This window comes from Danio rerio, chromosome 22 (assembly GCF_052040795.2).
Source record: "Danio rerio strain M-AB ecotype USA chromosome 22, GRCz13ab, whole genome shotgun sequence".
NCBI lineage: Eukaryota > Metazoa > Chordata > Actinopteri > Cypriniformes > Danionidae > Danio > Danio rerio.
This window is the reverse complement of record NC_141042.1, coordinates 15,490,034-15,512,118: the sequence shown is the minus strand read 5'-3', so window position 1 is coordinate 15,512,118 and position 22,085 is coordinate 15,490,034. Positions and strand designations below refer to the sequence as shown.

Here is a 22,085-nt window from a genome sequence, read left to right as displayed (position 1 = left end):
GTTTGGAAACATTTGATGTTTTCTAGCATATTATACTGCTTATTTAACCATTTATTTACTACAACAAAGTCTTTAAAATGGAGCACTTGAAAAAATTGTGAGATAATTTTAGCTGTTAGCACATTGCTAACTGTTTCTTGGAAAGAAATTGGAGGCAAATGTTTTAAAGCTTTACTACTACACTACAAAATTGCTCTAATAATGGTGTTTGATAAAAAAAAGACTATTTATCATCTGTGTGTTATTATAGATGTAATATCAAACAGCAAACAATTAAAATAAATCTCCAAAATACTTTTTGCCCTGCCAAATAAAGCAGACTAAATCATCCTAAACCAGCAAACCTGTTTTAAATGTGTTTTATGCCTATAAATGTTCACAGACAATCTTAAACTGTTATATTAAGGGCACATTATGTTTTTCAGCATATCATTCATTCATTTTCTTTTCAGCTTAGTCCCTTTATTAATTCGGTGTCGCCACAGCGGAATGAACCACCAACTTATCAGCACGTTTTTACGCAGCAGATGCCCTTCCAGCCACAGCCCTTTTATGGGAAAGTTTTTCAGCATATCCTTTGTATTTACTTATTTAATCTGTAACTTCACCTTTTACCACAGTAAAGCTCAAAGTGTCTTCTTTCCAATGATACATCATTTCTCTTTGTAGCTTACTGGAGTCAGGAACTGTTACTATTTAAAGTTAGGTAGATGTAAATGCCCCAAATTGAGTGCTGCACTGTAAACGATTTCTTGTTAAATTAACAGTAAGTTACTGGCAACAATTATCCAGTAGCTGCTGTATTTCATAAAACAGTAACATTACTGTAATACTAATTACATTAGTATTAGATTTACTGTAAAATGTAATACATCATTTTACTGTTTTCTTTTTTTACTGTAACACCAATTACAGTAGTGATACACATACTGCAAAACTGAAAACAGTATTTTACTGTACATTTTTACCATGCAGAACTACGGTATTTTAACGTTACTTTCATTATTACTGTATAGTATTTTACAGTTATTAAATGTTATTTTATTGTATTTAATAGTGCTACTTTATATTGGGCAAAACATTTTCAAAAATTGCACAAATATTATTTTAACTGTTCAAGAAATACAAGAAAAATAAAGAAATTGAAACTTTAACTTCACAATAAAAGTTTATTGTGTAAACCCTACTGAAACAGTAGCAATTATTCAATATAACAAAGCAACAGAACACTAATGAAAAATTGATCATTAAAACCAGTCAACAATTAATGCATCAAAAAGTATTACAATTTTAAAAACAGGTGAAAATACTGCTACAAGACAGGAAATGATGAAGGTCAAATGATGTTGTGGAAAAGGGACAGTGAAAAAGGGCAGCAGCACTTCTGATGATCCTGCAAAAATGACAAGCAAAATCAATCACTGGGGAAAAAACTAATCATGCCTCAAATTATTTCATTCATTTAGAAACCAAACACCGCACTGCTGTTTTATATATATAAAACACTGTTTTTTATTGTTTTTGTTGGGGAAATAGTTTGTTGTCAATTTACAATTACACTAATGTTAATGGGGAAAAGATCAGTCAAGTCAACACTAGTCAAGTGTCCACACAGATATGTAAAAAATAAAGTCTCATCTTAACTTAATATCTGACTCTGTATAACTTGAATATCTGATTCCATGACCACACTAGCGCTTCCACGGATTTAAGAGGGGTGAACACAGTTCATTCTGACCTTAAGAGGCTACATATTAAAAATAAATAAATAAATAAAATAATCTAATTTAATGTGAATAATGTTAATCAAGTACTTTTAACATGTGAAAATCCACTTCTAACTTACAGACAAGATTACGTTAGAGAACATGAAAGCCATGGGTGATTTTTAAAAAAAATAATGCTAATGATAAGTTACTGACATTTGGTTCGTATAAAACAAAGTAATCACTAAGCATTCATTTTTGGCAAAATCTGCCGAGAGGTGCAGCGACACGATCAAATGTGTTAAAGTTGAGCAGAGAACTGAAGAGTAGTCAAGCAGTCTACTTCATGAAAAGTTTGTGGTAATATTTTGCGGTCAATTCGTATTACTGTATTTCAATATGCAGTGATGGCATGTCAGTGAGACAAATAAATATTATTACACCTCACGAGTGACATTGCCTCAAATTAAATCATCATGACGCTACTGTGCACAGCATCAGTAAAACGTTAAAAATTATTTAAATACCAAATTTTTTAAAACAGAAATCCTGAATGCATGATAATATGAAGATTTATTACTCACTGATGTCGAAGCACTTCCAGGTCGTCAGAGATGTAGACAGGACAGAATATGTGCCATCAAATGAGCTCTTGTGCAGCCTTTGCTGGACATCAAGGTAGTATGTTCACCCACACTGTAAATAAAAAAAAAATCTGTTATTTTACTTTTTTTTTTTTTCCCAGCAGCTAGGGTAATAGAGTCATTTGGTTAAGTCAAGTGGTTTAAAATCATTTTATTTATTAAATACTTGCTTAACCATATATAGATGTAAAAGTAACCAAAATAAATTATTTATTAAAATGTGAGAGATACTAAGCATGTTTGGTCTACAGAAAGAAGTAAACATTTACTTTAAGCATTGATCCTAATGAATCTATTTCTGAACTACATCCAACCTCGCCTCGGAAACAGCATTTTTGAGCATTTAGATCAGGGGTGCTCAACCCTGTTCCTGGAGATCTACCTTTCCGCAGAGCTCACCTGCAACCTTGATCAAACACACCTGTCTTTATTTACCAAGTGCTCCTTCAGATACTATTTAGTTTGTTTAGTTGTGTTTGATCAGGGTTGGAGCTAAACTCTGCAGAAAGGTCGATCTCCAGGAACAGGGTTGAGCACCCCTGTTTAAGACAATGAAAAATAAGACATCTAGATGATATTTTATATTCAATCATTTGTTGTGAAATTTAAATGACTTCTATTCAGTATATACATAAAATAAAATTAGAATAAGAATAAAAAAAATAATACTCTATGCCAAATAAAATACTTCAGATCTAAATAAAGCAGGTGTTTTTACCTAAAGGTTCCTTTCCTCCAGTTAGTTTAGTTGCAGATCCCTCCACATCTGTGCTTTATTTGGTTCTTGACTTAAGAGTATCTGGTGTCACATTCCAGGTCCATCACAATCTGAGCTAGAAAGACAATATGGCAAAAGACAAGACACATATAAATAAGTCTCAGAATAAAATATTTAAAAGGATAGTTTACTTTTCTGCCACCATTACTCCATGTGTTTTAAATCCATTTAAATTTCTGTTGAACACTAAAGCAGATATTTTGAAGAATGTTAGAAACCAGAAACTATTGACATCCATATTTGAACCAAATTTCTTTAAAAAAATATGAGTTTGTGTTCAATGGAACAAAAAAAATCTAACTATTTTGAAACAAGTGGAGGATGCCAAAGATGCCATTATTTTCATTTTTGGGTGAATTGTCCCTTTAATTCAAGTGTCAAGCAGTACTCATAAAAACTGATCTATTGCTTGAGGAAAACTAAATCAAGTACCTCCTGTGAGCAAGCAGAATCAATATGCCATTGTATCCAGCCAACTGAACCAGCCGAGGCTCGAACCAGCAACCTTCTTGCTGTGAGGCGACAGCACTACCTACTGTGCCACTGCGTCGCTACTGGAAGAAGAAAAAGAGGTTGTACATGAAACTCCTCACAACAAATCTGTGAACAACTTGACATTTCAAAATCTAATCAAAATGAGGAAGACATCAACATTACCTTGAATAATCAAGAGAGGAGAGATTGGTAGCATCAGTTTTTCAACATCAATTGCTGTGGCTGCAAAAAAGATAAATATAATAAGAGTAAAATAATACTTAACATTTAATAATCCAAATCTATGGTACAACCATACAAATCTGTATGGGGTTCAAATAAATTTGTATACAAATCATTCCCTACACCTGAACACCAAAAATAAAATGTACAATTAATGACACAATAACGTTATACAATAAGCTCATTAACCAGTGAGAAATAGACAATTAATATGAATTATGTTAATATTAACGTTAGCTTAAAAGACATTAACTGAATTTTATTATCAGCTCAATTTAATAAAACAGTTAGACTTGTTTCATTAGTGAGTTTAGTGAATAACTAACTTACAGTTTACAAATTTAACCATAATGATAACTTAGTCATAATGACCACATGAAGACCAGAGCTCACCTTAACGTTAAACGTTTAACTTTTCATGGTGACTTTGCCTTCATCTCAGTGTTGTGCTGAAATAGAGAATTCATTAATGCAGTTAACCCCAAGTAAAAGTTACGTTTTTTTTCAGGTAACTTAACGTAACTATGGTCAAAAACTCACTCAAGATAAACTCACTGTAACTAAGTTACGTTATCTAATACCTCGCAAACACTACAAACACGGTCTGGCGTCGAATAACGTGACATAAGTACCTACAACTAACGTAACTTGGTTAATTATTTAAAATTACACACACACTAAGTTACACGGAAAAATACACCAAACAATCATTTAACGAACAGAATTTGACTTTTAAAAACTTACCGAGGATGAATTCACTGGAGAAAAAGGCGACAGGTGGATTTCAAATTAGGATAGCCCAGAGGTGGGACCAAGTCATTGTTTGGCAAGTCACAAGTAAGTCTCAATTCATTGCCCTCAAGTCCCGAGTCAAGTCCCGAGTCAAGACAGGCAAGTCCCGAGTCAAGTCCCGAGTCAAAGCAACAAGTCTCAAGTCAAGTCCAAAGTCCTGCAGTTTGATTTTCGAGTCTTTTCGAGTCTTTTTAACAGAAAAATAAAATATATACAGATTAGGTATGGTTGTAAGATCTGTATTAATTAAACAAACCTTTTTTTATTAAAGAACATTGCTTAGATATATAAAAATACAAATGCAATTTTCTGAAAAAGTACTGAACAGTGCTGCGTCTCGTCTCCACAGCATAATGCACAAGAACGAGTTCCACCAAAAAAAGACTCCATTTTGCCTCACATCACACAGAAATTGCAGGTCTACTGCTGTCTAATTCATTAAGTTTAGTTGTGCTATGTTATGTCTTCGGTGATCAACTTGTGATTAACCAAAATTACATAACCTCAATGTGGTAGCAGTAGACCAACTCCTGTATGCTGCAAAGTTAAATTGAGTGAAATTGGAATTTTGTCAATTGAATCTCGTGTGTGCTAAAGAGATGGAGTTGCAAATCTGTCTAGCAGCAATGTAAAATGGTAGCACATATTGTTAATGAAGTAGGCTACTTCATACAAACAATAAAGTTGTTTTCTTCACATAACGTTGAAGAGCTTTGCTCTCTACCTTGTGTGATGCTCGTGCACGGATTTCCTCTGTTTGTGGACAAAACTGATTGCAAGTTCTCAAATTTTATCTCGCTCTCAAATATGCACTGCTCACACACATTTTCTTGAGCGCTCTCAGAGATTATATGCAAACTCACAATTTGTGTCGTGTTCCCTCTTCCTTTCATGCTTTTTGATATGATTCATATTGCTGCACTGTTTAATAACAATAACCAAAATACTAAAATAGACTTATATATTAAATGTTTAATCTAATAAACCATAACATTTTTGGTTGTTTTATATGATGAGATATTTTCAGTTTCAAACACTTAAAGACAGAGAATAGACCAGTGGTGCCCCCCTGAAAATTTGCTTAAGGGGGGCCAGAAGAGGCCAGCTACGTCAGTGGCACCAATCAATCCACAATAATTTAGTGGCTGCTATTTATTTATTGAAATATTGCATTGTATTGCATTTATGTAAGTAGATTTAAATAAATAATGTCAACAGCAAAATCATATTGGGGTGGCTAGAGTTTACACAGGGGTAACACCCCTTGTAAAGGGGTTTACACCACTATAAGGCACCTCTGAAATAGATGTTGGATGTAAAGAATACATTTTATTTTAAAAGCATTTAAACAAAAACTAATGCAAGCAGAAATGTAACTGTGATAAAATAAGGAAACACTTGATAAGGTATTATAGCCTACTGTACTATTCACTCTTCAAATAAATCTCACTATCAATCTCATTTTATCATGGCAGCTAAAATAAAGTAAACTAGTGTCTGCTGGCTTCCACTTTGCTGATGAGATTGTGGAGGACATTTTCCATGTCATCCTCTTCATTTTGAGGAAAGCTGTGCCACAGGGCCCCTGAACACGTATATTGGCATGTACTGTGTTTTGAACAGTAGCCTACTACAGTAAAGAACTTCAATTGATCAGTTGTGGTAATACTATAGTTGCTATGGTAACACAAGTGTAATATAAACAAATTACCCAGTGCTGTATTATTTTACAATATAGGGTATTTTATACTACAAATCACTACACTTTACTGTAGTAAAACTACACTTTGTATTATTTTATCTGTTCACTATTGGTAATACTACTGTATTATGAAGCATTCATTAACAAGTCGTAAATAATACTAGCCTAAAACATAAGTATAATACAAGTATACAACAAGTATAATACTCAAAAACACTAGAATTTATTAAAGAATTTACCTTAACCTTTTAGTTTTTTGTGTATTGTTAATAAATAGTAAAGCAAGAAAGAAACCATATCAACATTCTTGGAATAACCCTTCGCTAAGCCTCACCCTCCTTAGTTACTGTTGCTACGCCTGTCAAGCTTTCATGCCTGGCACATCTATTACAGTGTGTATGCGCTGGTGTCAGACATTCCCAAGGATTTAATTAGTCATTTTTGGCAAACAGGTGAGATATCTGAGAAAGCCAGACAAAAGAGGACTGCAGTATACATTACAGGGGTATATTCACAACATAATAGCAACTGATTAGAAAATAATTTTATCAAAATTGAAGCAAGGTTAGCCTAGCAACCTCATACGCTGAACATTCAACAGCATAGTTCATGCACAGCAGGAGAGGTGAAATTATAAAATAATCTAATAACCTAAGAAACTGATGGATTTGTGCCGAATATTAGCATCATTGACCCATAACAGTGTACAGTACCTATTACTGTCAGCATGTTTGTGTGCTCTTTATCCAGTTTTTATTCAAATTTGCAGTTAAGTGGAAGAAAAAAAAAGTATAAATAACAGAAGTGAACAAATAGATTTTTCCTACCAGCAAATATTAGTGTATGTATTTATATGCGTTACAATAGCGAGGGTTTAAACTAAGCAGTGCTCACAGGGTTCAACGCTAAGGATTTTTTCTACTGGCCCGATCGGGCCAGTGGTTCTGATTTTTACTTGCCCAGCCCAAATTTTCACTGGCCCCACCAAAAAAAAAAAAAAGAAGTTAATCGCTATTTGAATGTGCGTGTGTGTGTGTGTGTGTGTATATACACACACACACACACACAGTTGATTTCAGAATTATTAGTCCCCCTAAATTATTAGCACCCCTGTTTATTTTTTTCCCCAATTTCTATTTAACAGAGAACAGATTTTCTCAGCACATTTCTAAACATAATAGTTTTAATAACTCATCTCTAATAACTGATTTATTTTATCTTTGTCATAATGACAGTAAATAATATTTTACTAGATATTCTTCAAGACACTTCTACAGCTTAAAGTGACATTTAAAGGCTTAACTAGGGTAATTAGGTTAACTAGGCAGGTTAGGGTAATTAGGCTAGTTATTGTATATTGATGGTTTGTTCTGTAGACAGTCTGAAAAACAATTAGCTTAAGAGGCTAATAAATTTTACCTTAAAATGGTTAAAAAAATGTTTTTATTCTAGCCAAAATAAAACAAATAAGATTTTGTTCAGAGGAAAAAATATTATCAGACAAAATATCAACATTTCTTTGCTTTGTTAAACATCATTTAGGAAATATTTTAAAAACAAAAAACAAAAAACAAAAGGGGGCTAATAAATCTGTATATATATTTACGGTAATTTTTAAAATGTTTAAGGAAAACTATTCAGTTCATCAAGGCTATATTTATAAATGTAAAAAAGGTGTAATTGTTAAATATTTATTAAAATTTTAAATAACTGCTTTGTTATTGTATTTAGTTTCAAATAAAATAATTACTCCAGACATTATTGATTTTATAACTATTACCATTAATAAATATAATAATAATTAATATTAGTGATTTCTGAAGGATCATGTGACTGGAGTAATGAAGCTGAAATCTCATCTTTAAAATCACTGGAATAAATGAATAAATTAAATGATAAACTACTTTTGAACAGTTATTTTATAGTGCAACATTTCACAATTTGTATTTATGATGAAATAATTGCAGCCCTGGTGAGCAGAAGAAGCTTGTTTTAACATATTTAATCACACTGACCCCAAACTTTTGTGTATTGTGTATAGAATATTTTATAAGTGAAAATGTGCACTTTAATTTTAACAACCCACAGACATCCTCACCAAATACAAATCGAGGTCAGACTTTCTCAAATATACAGAGCCTCGTTTCAATTGTCAGGTTTTGTAGAAATCGATCAATTGAATTAATCAATATATTAAAGAAACGTTGACTATAATTCTGTATTTTAGGCTTAAATTATAGAGAGACATAGCAGATGAACCGAGACTGCATCAGATCAATGTAAATCTTTCTTTCGAGCTGTCAGTGCGGAAATGAACAAAACAACAGGCCTAATACAACATAGGCCTATTATACGATTAAAATATGGAAAAATTAACAGATAGTAATTTCGGTCAATTTTCCTGACGGATAAACCGAGATCAGGCTGGATAAACAGCTCTCGGTAATATTTTAGCATGCTTTCACTTTCGCATTTACCGGTAAGAATGACATCTCGCCCTGCTCATCATTCCCTCTTCATATAGCCGTATATATGGCTATTACACGATCATGACACACTGTGATATAGCCTGGGTCGTTAGTTCGTTGCATTGTTTTGTTTTCTCGCTACAATCGATACGCTCAATAGGACAAAGACCGCGTCTCATTCAGGCGATCTTGGACTGATTGATTTGGCGCGGAAGCGAGCGCAACTGCTGGATATATGCTAAAAAAAAACGCGCTAACGGGTGAAACGAGACAGATTCCGAAACAAACGTCTATGTGTGAAAGCACCGTAAGATTGTATTTGCAACGCAGCACGCAGCTCTGGCTCGATCTGGCAGGCAAAAAGGCAGCAGCTGGCCCGATCGAGCCAGTAACATTTTGTACACTGGCCCGAGTGTTTCGCACGCTGGCCCCGGGCCATCGGGCAGTCCTTATTGTCGAGCCCTGGCTCATAATATCGAGTGGAAAAAAAAGAAAAAGACCGCTGGGAAGTATAACCTGCTTTATTTTTTTTAAAAGAAACACAGTTTGGATCTGTTTGTGTGAGTTATTGCCACCTATCATTGAATGTGAATATCGAAAACAAAACCAACTTAGCTTAACTCCTTTACCGCCCCTCACACAGCTTGATCCACGCTGGCATTTCTCCTCTTGGGCTTTGGTTTTGAAAAGGGAACAAATCCCACCACCCAGTCCAAACTTTTAGGATAGCGGGTGTCAGATTTTCACAATCCAATTGCGCAACGATTTGGCTTGTTTCCCTCGCTCGAAAGCTTGACAGAGCCCCTGCCCGTAGCTACGATTGGTAAGCCGCGATTGGTGGGTGGCGGTTTTTGGCCGTGGCTTAGCGAAGGGTCAGTTTAACAGGAGGATCCCGTGAGAGCAAAAGCACTAAAGGTATGAGACGCCATCGTAAACAAAAGTCAAGCGAACGCAAAGAGACTGAATGCACGAGAGAGAGAGAGAGAGAGAGAGAGAGAGAGAGAGAGAGAGAGAGAGGTGTATGTTGTATGTGAGAGAGAGAGAGAGAGAGAGAGAGAGAGAGAGAGAGAGAGCGAGTATTGGCACGCGAGTATTGGCTCGATCTCAAGTTCAAATTCAAATTCTCTCTGCGTTCGCTTGACTTTTGTCCACTCCGGCGCCTCATAGTAGTCACGTTGGATACTGTCGAATCAAAACAATCTACCGTGCTTTGATTGGACGTCATGCCGAAAGCGCGCATGCTCACACACACGCGCGCGCATGCTGTCACACACACACACACATAAACGGGGAGAGAGAGAGAGCGGTCCATGTCAACATACTTTTTTATCGTTGGGCTTTTCATGGGAAGCAGCAAGTCTTTACAAGTCAATAGGGGCAAGTCCTAGTCAAAGTCCAAGTCATTTATGTTCAAGTCCAAGTCGAGTTGCAAGTCTTTTTATATTTTGTCAAGTCGAGTCTAAAGTCATCAAATTCATGACTCGAGTCTGACTCGAGTCCAAGTCACATGACTCGAGTCCACACCTCTGGGATAGCCGTTGCTTGCCTGGTGAAGGTCGAATCGAGTCGGCTCGGTTCTATGAATCGGCTCCTTAGAACAGTAGAGTCGAATCCGCCTAAAACCGATTCCTTTTTGTATATTATTGTAAGACACAACAATGAATCATTACTATTTCGTTATACTGCTCGGTCACACACATTTATACACATATTGCTGAATGTGCTTGTGAACACATGTGATAAAATAATTCCCAAGCAAACGGTTCAATCCAATTCGGTGTCGTTTGAGTTCTGAACCAAACCAGTGCAAACGTGATATTGATAAAATATAAATATTGTTTTTTTTTTCTCACTTTACCAGCAAAAATATTACATATATCTGACTTTAACAATAAGAATAAGGTTCGCTTGAAGTGTTTTGAGAATTAATATTTTTTTCTCCCAGAGTTCATTTTACACCAACAAGCAAATATAATGGCGGATGAGAAAAGCCAGATCATATCATAAATATTGCGTTTAATATGTTACGAAATAAAGTTTTAACAGTTTTTCATGCGAGAATGTAGTTCTTCCAAACTCAAATCTGTGGTTTGTTTTTAGATATCATGTCTAATTTTAAGTGTGCTTTGCCGATTCTGACCTCCAGGGGTTGACGGCGCTCCATCACTCATGTATCCGGCAAACCTCATGCTTTACTCGGCCTGGACATTATTGAGACATGCCCCTGTCTTCGATGACTAGATAATAAATGTGTTATGATATAAAGTTTTAACCGTTTTTCATGCGAGAATGTAGTTGTTTTAAACTCAAGTCTGTGGTTTATTTATTAAGATAGTGCGTATTTTAAAATATTGTTTTGAAAATGCGGAGATGTGACCTCTACGGTGGCCCATATGGGTGCCCAATATTCTTGAATCCGTCTAAAGCAGGTTGGTCAAGCTGACTTTGAAATCATTTTGTGTGTTTAACAGTCTTTGGTTACGTGAATCAATTATTTTTGCTCCAATTTACGTTTTGGTTTAGCACAAAGTTATGTTTATTAAATAGTATTTAATATTTCTTACCTTATAAAATGAAGGAGCAGTGCACCCAAAAATGGAAAACCAGGGGACAGTTTTGAATAGTCTGAAGAAACTGGTTAGGTTATTTACTTCACAAAATAATTTGTCTAAAAATAAATAAACATAATAATCATAATATATATAGTGTGTGTGGAGTTGTTCTTGGTCATTTACAGTACTGTATTTAGATGCACAGTAACTGATTTTTCCCCAAAATTCATTATAAAATCTACAGTAACATACTGTTAACCATGTTCACAGTATAGAAAAGTTGAAAATACATTATTATACTGTGAAAACAACAATATATACAGTAACACACTGTACACAGCTTATACAGTAAAAAACTGTTGAGAAATGCAGTATAATACTGTGAAAACAACAGAAATCGTTTACAGTGTGGCTATCAGGTTAATTAATGTTTTACCTCCGATTCAAAGATTTATTGGAAACTTTTGATTGTTATCGCATTACTCTTCCTGCTCTGTAGGAAAAAACGGGGACAGATAACAATTTGAAAACGTGTTTCAAATTTTCGAAACTAGTTTATTTCATTTGTGTGTTTGCATTGCAATGAATTGTTTCTTACAGTATCAGGCTGCTAGCTTAGCAACATACAAACAACAAATTATTGTTATCAAGTGTCTACTCTCCAAATTTCACATTTTATTGTTAAAATGTATATTAAAAAAGCTTAAGTTATTGTGCTGGACAAAATTTGTCTTCCAGCATAGACTTAAGAGAGGTTTGATTAGTTTTCAGACCAGCAAACCAGCTTAATGTTGTGTTTTTTATTTCTTTCTTTTTGTAAATGATGATACTTTGTAAGTTGCTGTACAGTGCATTTTAGAACGTGTAAAATATTTTAGCATTTGTTTATTCATTTTTGCATTATTTTATGTATTTAATAATTAATTTACCTCAAGTTTAAAAAAATATCTGATTACCCGTGCCTTGCTAACAGTTCTGTGAAAAGAAAAGGGAGGGAAAAAACTGTTTAATGGCTATTGTACCCAAGCGGGAGGTTTCTATGAGATGTAGTTTTCATTTACTTTGTGTTTACTCTCTAAAACACATAATAACAAAGGCCATCGCCTTCAGCGAACATTATGGCTTGCTGTTTGAGGTCTGAGGGCACTATAAGCTGCTCTGCTAACTGCGTGCGGTCCTGGTGGGCTGCTAATGGCTGCGCATTTTGTAAACACTGCTAGGAGAATTAGCACAGGGAAAAGAAAAGCATTTTGTGTGTGTGTTTGTATGTGTATGGCAGCTTCATACTTCAGATGAAGTGTCAATAATTTCCTTTTTTCCCCTCATTTTGTGTTTTTCTAAGCCTCCATTTCTCCTGCTTGTGTGTGGCAGTGATTGCTCGCTTTGTTAGCACACGCGCAAGTATCAAGAGACAGACTCGTTTGTACAGCTGAGATGTAAATCAAGTGTCCTCCCAGCCCAGATGCTCAATTCAAACAAGAGCAGATGACAAAGTCTTATAAATGGAGCACTTGAGAAAAGGGCGACAGGATTGAAGATGACTGCTCTCTCCATATCTTTCTCTTTTTTTATTGAAAACTTCACATGACTCGATTTAGTCGTTTATAATGACTTGTTGATTGTCGATGATGATTGTATTGCAGAATACGACATGCTTTAAATGGAGCAGCATATTTTAAAATGTGGTTTCTCTGAGTTTCATTGTAATATTTTTTGTTGATATAGGCAGAGGTGGAAAGAGTAATAAAATCTTCTACTCAAGTAAAAGTACTGTTACTTTCAAAAAAAGAGATTAATAAAGTAAAGGTAAAGTTACCTGTCTAAAGGCCAATCAGGTAAAAGTAAAAATTAAATATTAAAAATGTACTCATGAGTAAAAAGTAAAGAGTAACTATTTCTCAAAAGAGACAAGATGGAAAACCTACGCTAACGCAGGGAGAACATGCAAACTCTATACAGAAATACCAAATGACCGAGCCGATGCTGGAACCAGCGAGCTTCTTGCTGTGAGGCGATCATACTAACCTAGCCATGCTTTACTATTAATTCTAATTATTCAGAGATTTTTGTTTGCACAAGCGTCTGACAACAGCCAGTGCTCCACACAGAGATCTAAAATATATATAAATATTCAATCAAATGAACCTAAAATGCAATAAATACTTGTTTGGGCCCTAACTAAAAAACAAACTAAGTTAAAACAGTTTTAGTATCGGTTTTGCTTAAGTTGCACACTAGTTTAATGATATATAAATATCATTATAACTATATAAATAGTATTATAACTAGGCCTACATCATACTGAAAATTAAAAGCATACGCCAGAAAAAAGGAGTGAGGAGTCAGGCCTGTTTTTGAACACTTAGCCTTGGTTTTATTTTAATTTAAAAATCCTTCTTCTGGAAGCGAATTTCATTTGGTATAATTTGTATTTTAATTCTGATGTTCTCGTGTATTTTTATATTTTCTGTGTATATGAATATTCGCGGCGAAATTAACTTTGGTCAGGGCCAAAACAAAACCATGACCACATGAATTTTTAGATTTTGCGACAATAAGTAAATCATGGCTACTTTTGTCATTATGAATATATATATATGCGTGTCAGTCTCACGTTTTTCCACTTCTAAAAGGATCGAATGTCAGATTCACTTCAATAATCACTTGCACGTTATTATCTTCAGCTCAAGAAGTTCCTTATTTCAAATGTGAATGCGCGGTGAGTGTACGTGAGAAAGCAAAACTGCTTTTTGTACCCTATTGTTGTGTTAGGTACCCTTTGCAAAGGGTACCCAAAAAATGTAATGGTACGCTTTGCTTTTAGGTACCTCTTCGACAGAGGAAATGGTCATACAAGCAAACCAAACTGAACTATACCGTACCACTCAGTGGAAATGGGCCAATATGATATATTTCATTTAACACAGCAAACTTGACATCGCCGGCAGTTACAACAAATGCTTTAAAAACAAAATGCAACAGGTGTACGTGCTCTATAAGAATTTGCCCGCAGCACTATTTATAATAGCCTGGAGCAGGGATCACCAAACTTGTTCCTGATGGCTCCAAACCTAATCAAACACACCTAAACAAGCTAATCAAGGTCTTGCTAGGTATACTTAAAACACTCAGGCAGGTGTGTTGAGGCAAGTTGGAGCTAAACCCTGCAGGGCACCAGACCTCCAGGAACGAGTCTGGTGACCCCTGGCCTAGAGTGCTCATGATCGCAAAAATTAAAAGCAAAAGAGTAAAACATGTGAACATGCATTCAATGTGGGCATCTTTGGTGTTTATTGTGATAGAGAATGAGCATTATAACTGTAGTATGTAACTGCTTCATTCTGGAGGATTTAAAAAAAAAAACTCGACTCTGGGAGTCGATTTCTGTCCTGCAGTCAATTCCGGTTCTAGGTCCATTGAGAGTCGAGAAATCGACTCTTTTGCAGTCGACATCCCATCCCCAGTATTGTTGTGTTGTTATTTTGACACTTAAAAAAAATCAAAATTTAAAAATTAAAACAAAAATGTATCAAACAATTCTGAAGATATTTGTTCTTATAACAATTTGCAGTTTCATTATTTTCCACCAATTCATTTGAAATAGACAATCTCTATTATTCAAGCACCAAAGACATTTACAATTTATCACACATTTTTAACAGCACTTTTGCAAACTGAGCCCCATATCCAATTAAACACATTAAGCACAAGCTGATATCAGTGTGCATTAGCATTCATTCACAGTGCAGCGCGTGTACTTCTCCTCATTATGTCTAATAGGCAAAGTTCATTCAGCTGTAGTTTCACTGCTGTCACTGCAGGTGCTCGAACTGCTGTGCTGGAATAAACCGAGCGCTAAAATCTAGTGTCTCGATTGCGTTCATGTAGAAGAATCATTCACTACCAAGCTGATTTCTTCTTCTACTTCACTAAGCGGGCTCTCGGATGCCACAGTAATGATTCCGACTGGGGCATATGCTGTAAACAGACTGGTCTGCTAGCGTATTGATTTCCGTTAAAGACAGTTGTATGGTATAGGACTATTAAGGCAGTTTTGGAGCAGGTGGTCAATAAAGCGGCTGTGATGGGTGATGTGATGGGTTTTGTATTCTTGTAGGTAATGATCAGTTCTGCTGACCAATCTTTGGGGTTTGGCCAGATCAGTGAAGCTGCTGCCAAGATGAATAATACAGTATGCACAATTTGATGGTTTGGGCATGTTAACCTGTTGTGTTATATTGCGTTATATGTATACCATTCCTAGATGTTTTGCTAATTTTTTTTTTCACAATTGCAATATTATAGCTTTCATAATGACAATGTGGTTATCTTGCAAATAAAAACATGCTAGCAACATATCATTTAATATTGACCATATAAACAAGCATGCTAACCCATGCTAGCAACATGTTATTTCACAAATCATTGTATTGAAACATTTTATAAACATTACATTTTGTTACCAATGTGTTAAGCATGCTAACAGTATGTTAAATCATGCTAGCATGAGGTTAATTGATGTTACTAACATAAAAACACAGATGTTAATCCTAGCAACATAATTAATGTTACCATTGTGTTAACCCTACTTAAAAGAACAGCATTTGCTTGTAGCCTAAGGTATGTTTGATGCTGCTTTTTGGTTCTTGGTGGTGCTTTGCTGTTTTTTTTTTTTTTTTTTTCTGGACATTTTCGGGACCAACAAATCATCAGTACTGAATCAGCAAGGGACCAGCAAGAACTGTCATAGCCTAAACCAGGATCAAAAAATACCTAACCAGCATATACAGTTTTTTCTAACAGGGAAATATGCTAGAAACATTTTAAGTCATGCTAGTAACATGGTAATTGGTGTTACCAATTTGTAATTAGCAAGCTAATTCATATTAATGTGAAGTATGCTAGAAACATGTTCTATACTAGCCATCTGCTAAACATGTTAGAAGAATGCTAGAAGTATGGCAGCAACATGGCAATTCATGTTAACAATTTTAAAAATGTTAGCAACATGCTAGTTCATCAACATAGTGTTGAAACGTGGTGACACAAATTTTTGCGATTAATCTGTTAAATGTGATCAATAGGTTAAATCAAGTTTAGCAGATGTTACTATGTTTAACATGCTAGCAATGTGTTAAATCATGCTTGCATATAATTGATGTTACAAATATGTTATCAGCATAATGTTAAGCAGCTAAGCAACATGCTATTTCTTGATAGCATGTTGACACATGTTACAAACATATAGTTGTTAAAGGGGCAGTAGGTGATTGTCTTCAGAAACATTTTTTGTTGTGCTGGTTGAAAGTCTCTTTACAGTCTAATAGTAATGATTACAGTAAATGATCTAAATGTATTTATATGTATTTTTATATTTTGGTTAAGGCATAAAACTAAAAAATGTTTATCCAATTAAATAGTGTCGGACCGACATCTCTCATTATTCCGATAAGTAGGCGAATCTGTCAGCAAATGCAGATTTGAACAACTGTGCAGCCGTTTGTACGCAACATTGCCGACCGCTGCTCTACGCACTGTGCTGCGTGTTATCGGAAAAATCTGCTGAATCAAAATTTTAAAAAACCTGAATCAATATTGGAGTTATCTTTGCACGCTGGAGAAGGGATGACACAATGGCTGAAGGATTTCTCTTAGACGATAATGTGTTGTTTTAAAACTATTTAGCTTCATGCAAAGTTGATGTAACTTTAGATGTTGTTGTTACAAATAGGTTATATCTTCACAGAAGTGTTGTTCAACCACTAAAATCTTTAGATGAAAGATTGATAAGACTATTTTCAGTTTCATAAGGGACCTTTTATAGCATCGATAATGTAGATTTTAATTAGTTTAACAACAAAACACAAGTAAATACCGCTATTCAGCCTAGTCTCTCCCTGTATTGTTTACCATGCAACTCTAAATATTCACTCTGAAATAGCATGTCAGTTTGGCTTGCTTGCCGCTGGACAAGCACTAGTCACTTTTAACACATGAGAGAGGGTTCTTTTGCTGTGCTTGTGCTTGAGGAGGCGTGGCTCCAGAGTGATTCAGAGATTTATGCTAAGCTGTTAGCATTGTGGAAGATCACCTGCTGCACCTTTAACGATGTCTTAAACATTGGTAATGAAAGCAAAAGTTTATATTGTGCTAGCAACATTTCAATTAATGTTAACAATATGTTAGCAGGTTTGTTAATCTCTGCTAGCCATCTGTTATGTTCTGTTGTGTTTGTGTTATGTTATGTTGTTGTTATGTTATGTTAAGTCTTGGAAACGTTAGAAACATAATGAAAGAACATGTTAAAAACTAGCAAAGTTAATCTATGTTTGAAACATGCTAAAAAGTTAAAACATTTCATTTTAATGTTTATTTATTGTAACTTGATGTGCTGCAATAGGACTCCTGTTTTTCAAGTAATGAGTTCATTTCTTATTTTAAATATAATATTGTATACTGTACATATTAGTCATCTTGATGTATGATTTTGGTCGTACCCTAGGATAATTTTCCTGATGTCTTGCTGCAGGGGTTCCATGTTTGTAGATTGATGGAGACCAACTGTGCATTTTCTCCAAGAAGGAGATATGTATCACATCAAATTGGAGTTGTTTGAATATATAGAATGGTCATTTTGACTTGCCCTCAAGCAATTTTTACATTATTTAAGAGGGACGTTATACGCGCTGTTGACTGTGTCACATGAAAAATGATCCTAATTGGAAATCTGCACATTGTGAAGGCACTTGGAGAGAAACTGGCAGAAAAGATTCTTCATAATTTCAACATTTTTTTCAGTCATACCCCCACAGAAAGTGGAAGGTGCTGTTAACGAGGCCATGAACGGTGAACTTTTAGCCTCTCTGTACATTTAGTCTCATTTGAATACAAATGAGGAATTAACAAGGATAAACGAGAGGAAGAGAGAGTGAGAAATCACACAGGCTCTATTCAGAATAGCATGCTAACGTGCTAATTTGGCTATTTCTAAAGTACACTGTGTGTTATTGTCCATAACCACAGTGTTTTGAACATTTTAGCATGCTAGGCCAATTGTAGTCAGGTAGTTTGACAACAAGGATACTCATACCTGAAAAAAAAAAAAAAAAAAAAAACAGTAACCTATGCTGATAAGTTTTTTTTTTTTTTTTGATGTTTTGTATTTTGCATCAAAACATACCATACCAGTAGGCCTATATGCGGTTTTATTTTTTATTTTTTTGTGGTTAAAATTTTGAGATGCTACATGTGGAGACGTTTTATAAAAATGTATATTGTGAAAGATATTATGCTAACATGCTCATTCGCAGGTATATCCACAACAACCAAGCTACTCTTTGGAATTGTTGTAGTGTAAGAATGAGGACTCTTTATAGGTGTTTTGAAGTAGCATGTTGTATAAAACTACTGATGAGGTAGTTTTATACAACTGCTAAAAAATCCAGCTTAAACCAGCCTAGGCTGGTTGGCTGGTTTTAGCTGGTCGATCAGGCTGGTTTTTAGAGGGGTTTTGGCCACTTCCAGGCTGGTTTCCAGCCATTTCCAGCCTGGTCTTAGCTGGTCAGGCTGGAAAATGACCAGCTAAATCCAGCTAAAACCAGCTTGACCAGCCTGGTTTAAGCTGGACATAGCTGGTTTTGGCTGGGCTCCCAGCCTGGCTAGGCTGGTCAAGCTGGTTTTAGCTGGTCATTGTGTATATACCCCTTTTTCCAGCCATGATATCCAATTGTACATTTTTGTGAACATACAAGGAATGCGTTTAATATTAAGCTGAATTTTATTTATTATTTTTTTTAAACAATGTACACTCTTGCCTCGGGGAAAATTAGCACTCACACAAACCGAACACAAGCATAAGTGCAAACTCAGAGTCATTGTTGGCAAATCTACAAGAGCCCCATTTAGGAGTGCAATCAATTGACGATTGCAATTTGTCAGAAGCCTCTAATCGCAAAACTCTCCATTTGGATCCTGACTTTTCCACTTTCACGGAGCCGGAGTTTCACTGCTCTGCTGGCCAGAGGGGATGTGTCCAATTACACACTAACAGCAGCTCTCTGTTCTCCTAGTTTATTTATTTAAATGCCGTTACTTTGGACGGGTTTTAATAAGCTGGTCATTTCAGCTGGCTGAAAACGTAATTTGGTGCTGATAGAGTCGGAGACTTTGATAAGTTTCGAAGTCTTATTTTCATTTGTCAAAATGGATCGTCTTACCTGCGGGTGTTATAACCTTACACACATAGATTCTCCAAGTGGAGACTGCACTGTAACACATTTATCTCCTATCTCTTCATTTTAACAATATTAATGCAGTAATAATTTATACTTAATTAAAATATTAATACAGTACTTACATTTTTATTCACTTTAAATTTAAATTCAAAGTTCAAAATGTCATTTACATCATGTGTTTTATGCTCTCTTTTATTATACACCCTACAGAAACGTAAATTTTTTGTAGGAACATTAATTTATTATTCACTTCAGTTATAAAAACAGAAATAAAAGAAACATTTTTTTAAAATTGTTATATACAGTATATTGTCAGACAGACACTGTGTTCTGGTTACTTTCCAATGCAACCTAAAAACAACCAAATATGAACGTCTAATGATGTTACAGCTTGGGATTTTGTTACAGCTTGGATGTTGCCAATATGACGTCGATCAGACGTTGGATTTTGGTTGCCATACTTGATGCATAAATGTCAATATGACGTTGGTTTCAAATGTTGCGTCGACATTGGATTTTTTATTTTATCTTTTTTTTTCAGTTTCCAACCCAACCTATAAAATCAACCAAATAACAATGTCCTTTCACGTAATTATTGGACGTCAAAATAACATTTTCCTTAGATGCTGGTGACCTAAATCTAACCTAATATTAACCTCTAATGACGTTGTGTGTCTGCTAGCATGTTTTCAGTATGAATTAGCATGTTGTTGGCATGATTCCAGCATGAATGTTTTCTAATATAGATTCAAGAAGGTTTCTGAAGGCTTGCTATTCAATATTAGCATGCAATGCTAATATTGAAGTACTAAATTAAAATAATGTGTAAAATACCATACATTTTACATTACATAAATTAAAAATGTTGCGTCATATCCAAACTACAGTGACTTTAATTATTTTAGCATGTAATACATCTTTTATGAAATATCAGCGTGGGTTAATTGTGAGACTCATTACAGAGATTTAAACAATAGGTGTGCAAATTACCTTTTCTCCGCTTATCAGACCAGTAACAGGCATGAAATTTTATTAAGGGTATTTTCTAGCAAATGTACCATTAAGAAAGGATTCGACAATATGCTAATGCGAATAAATTAGTTCAGTAAATTTCAAAGGACTAGCTTTAATCCTCAGGCCATTTGCGTTTGTTCATTATAATTTGCTTGAGAGCTCACAGTGGAGACGTAAATAGTCATTAAATATTTGACATATTGATTACAGGTCTTATTAAATAAACATGCCATCTGCATTGCATATAAAATATTATCACAGGTAGTGATAGGTATATAAGATATGAACATTATAGTATTTATTTAAATCGACTGACTGAACTGATACTGCTATTTAATTGATCTATCTAGCTTTGAATATGCATCCTTTTTTCTACCAGAGGTACAGTTTTTTTGTACTCCATGACGTTTACATTTTGATTTTACTGTTTGTTTTGTTTAAAGCAATGCAAACAAGGTAGAGACTTTGTTTTTGTTTAGTTTTGCTATTCTGTGCTGGTTTTGTTATTTTGATTTGTTGTTTGTTTAATTTATGTGTTTTATATATATATGTACATTTTTTATTTTTTATGGATTGTTTTTTTTCTCTCTTTGTTATGGTTAGTAGTTATTTTCATTAATTTTCCTTTGTTTATTATGCTCACTGTAAAAAAATGCTCGATTCTACACAATTAATTTGTGTTAGGACAACATAAAGGAAATAGGTTATCTTATTCATTTTTAGAAATGTAAGTGTATTGAACATAAAACAATCAAGTTGTCCTCCAAAAAAACTGAATAACTGTGTTGTTTCATCTAATTTTAATGAAGTAGAATGAACATACAGTGCTGTTTTGTTTAATGTGCTGTGTTGTTGTTTTATTTAGTTGTATTATGCTTTTGTATTATATAATGTTATGATGTGCTTTCAACAAGGAATTTTGTGTTTAAAAGCCATCTGAAGGACATCCATTCATAGACTTCTTGGCCAAAATGAGGCTTAATTTTGGTGCTCGGTAAAAACATATTATGAATCTATCAATTGTCTAAAAATAGACTATTTATGGACAGTGTTGGAGAAAGTTATTTATGAAAGTAATGCATTACAATATTGAGTTACTCCCCCAAAAACAGTTGCATTACTTTTTATAGTAAGTAATGTGTTACATTACTTTTGAGTTACTTTCTATTACCTGGCTGAGGCTTGACCTTTTCAGAACTTTTATTTTTTTTAATAGAGGAGTTCTGCAATTTCCAATGCACTGAATAACCTTCATTTACTATTAAAAGAACACATCAAATATATATTTTAGGATAATGTTATCTGAGAACTTCCTGACCCCAAAGTTACACATGCCGTATATACAGTTGTTAAAAGTACTTATGCACTACTTGTCTTTAGTAAAATCACTCTCTGTTTCCTTTTCTTTAATGCGTAAAAAAAATAAATAAATAAATGAACACATTCTACTATTGTCTGCGTGATTCATTGTGACTGCT

General features: G+C 34.5%; 1 protein-coding gene and 1 long non-coding RNA gene across 2 annotated transcripts in view; both read right to left on the bottom strand.

Moving 5' to 3' along the window:
• Window positions 1-1,149: 1,149 nt before the first annotated feature.
• LOC147838475 (uncharacterized) lies at window positions 1,150-4,646 on the bottom strand. The gene is made up of 7 exons (XR_015521811.1): window positions 4,590-4,646; window positions 4,239-4,294; window positions 3,786-3,845; window positions 3,561-3,682; window positions 3,069-3,183; window positions 2,291-2,402; window positions 1,150-1,393 (listed from the first exon to the last, which is right to left on the bottom strand). It is a non-coding gene; the product is annotated as an uncharacterized LOC147838475 (long non-coding RNA).
• An 11,395-nt stretch (window positions 4,647-16,041) lies between these two features.
• The window catches only part of LOC147831535 (uncharacterized), a 600,059-nt gene continuing 594,015 nt past the window's right edge, over window positions 16,042-22,085 (bottom strand). The window contains exon 2 of the mRNA XM_087304125.2: window positions 16,042-16,273. The gene's annotated coding sequence lies outside the window, so the exon portion shown is untranslated. The remainder of the gene's footprint in view (window positions 16,274-22,085) is intronic.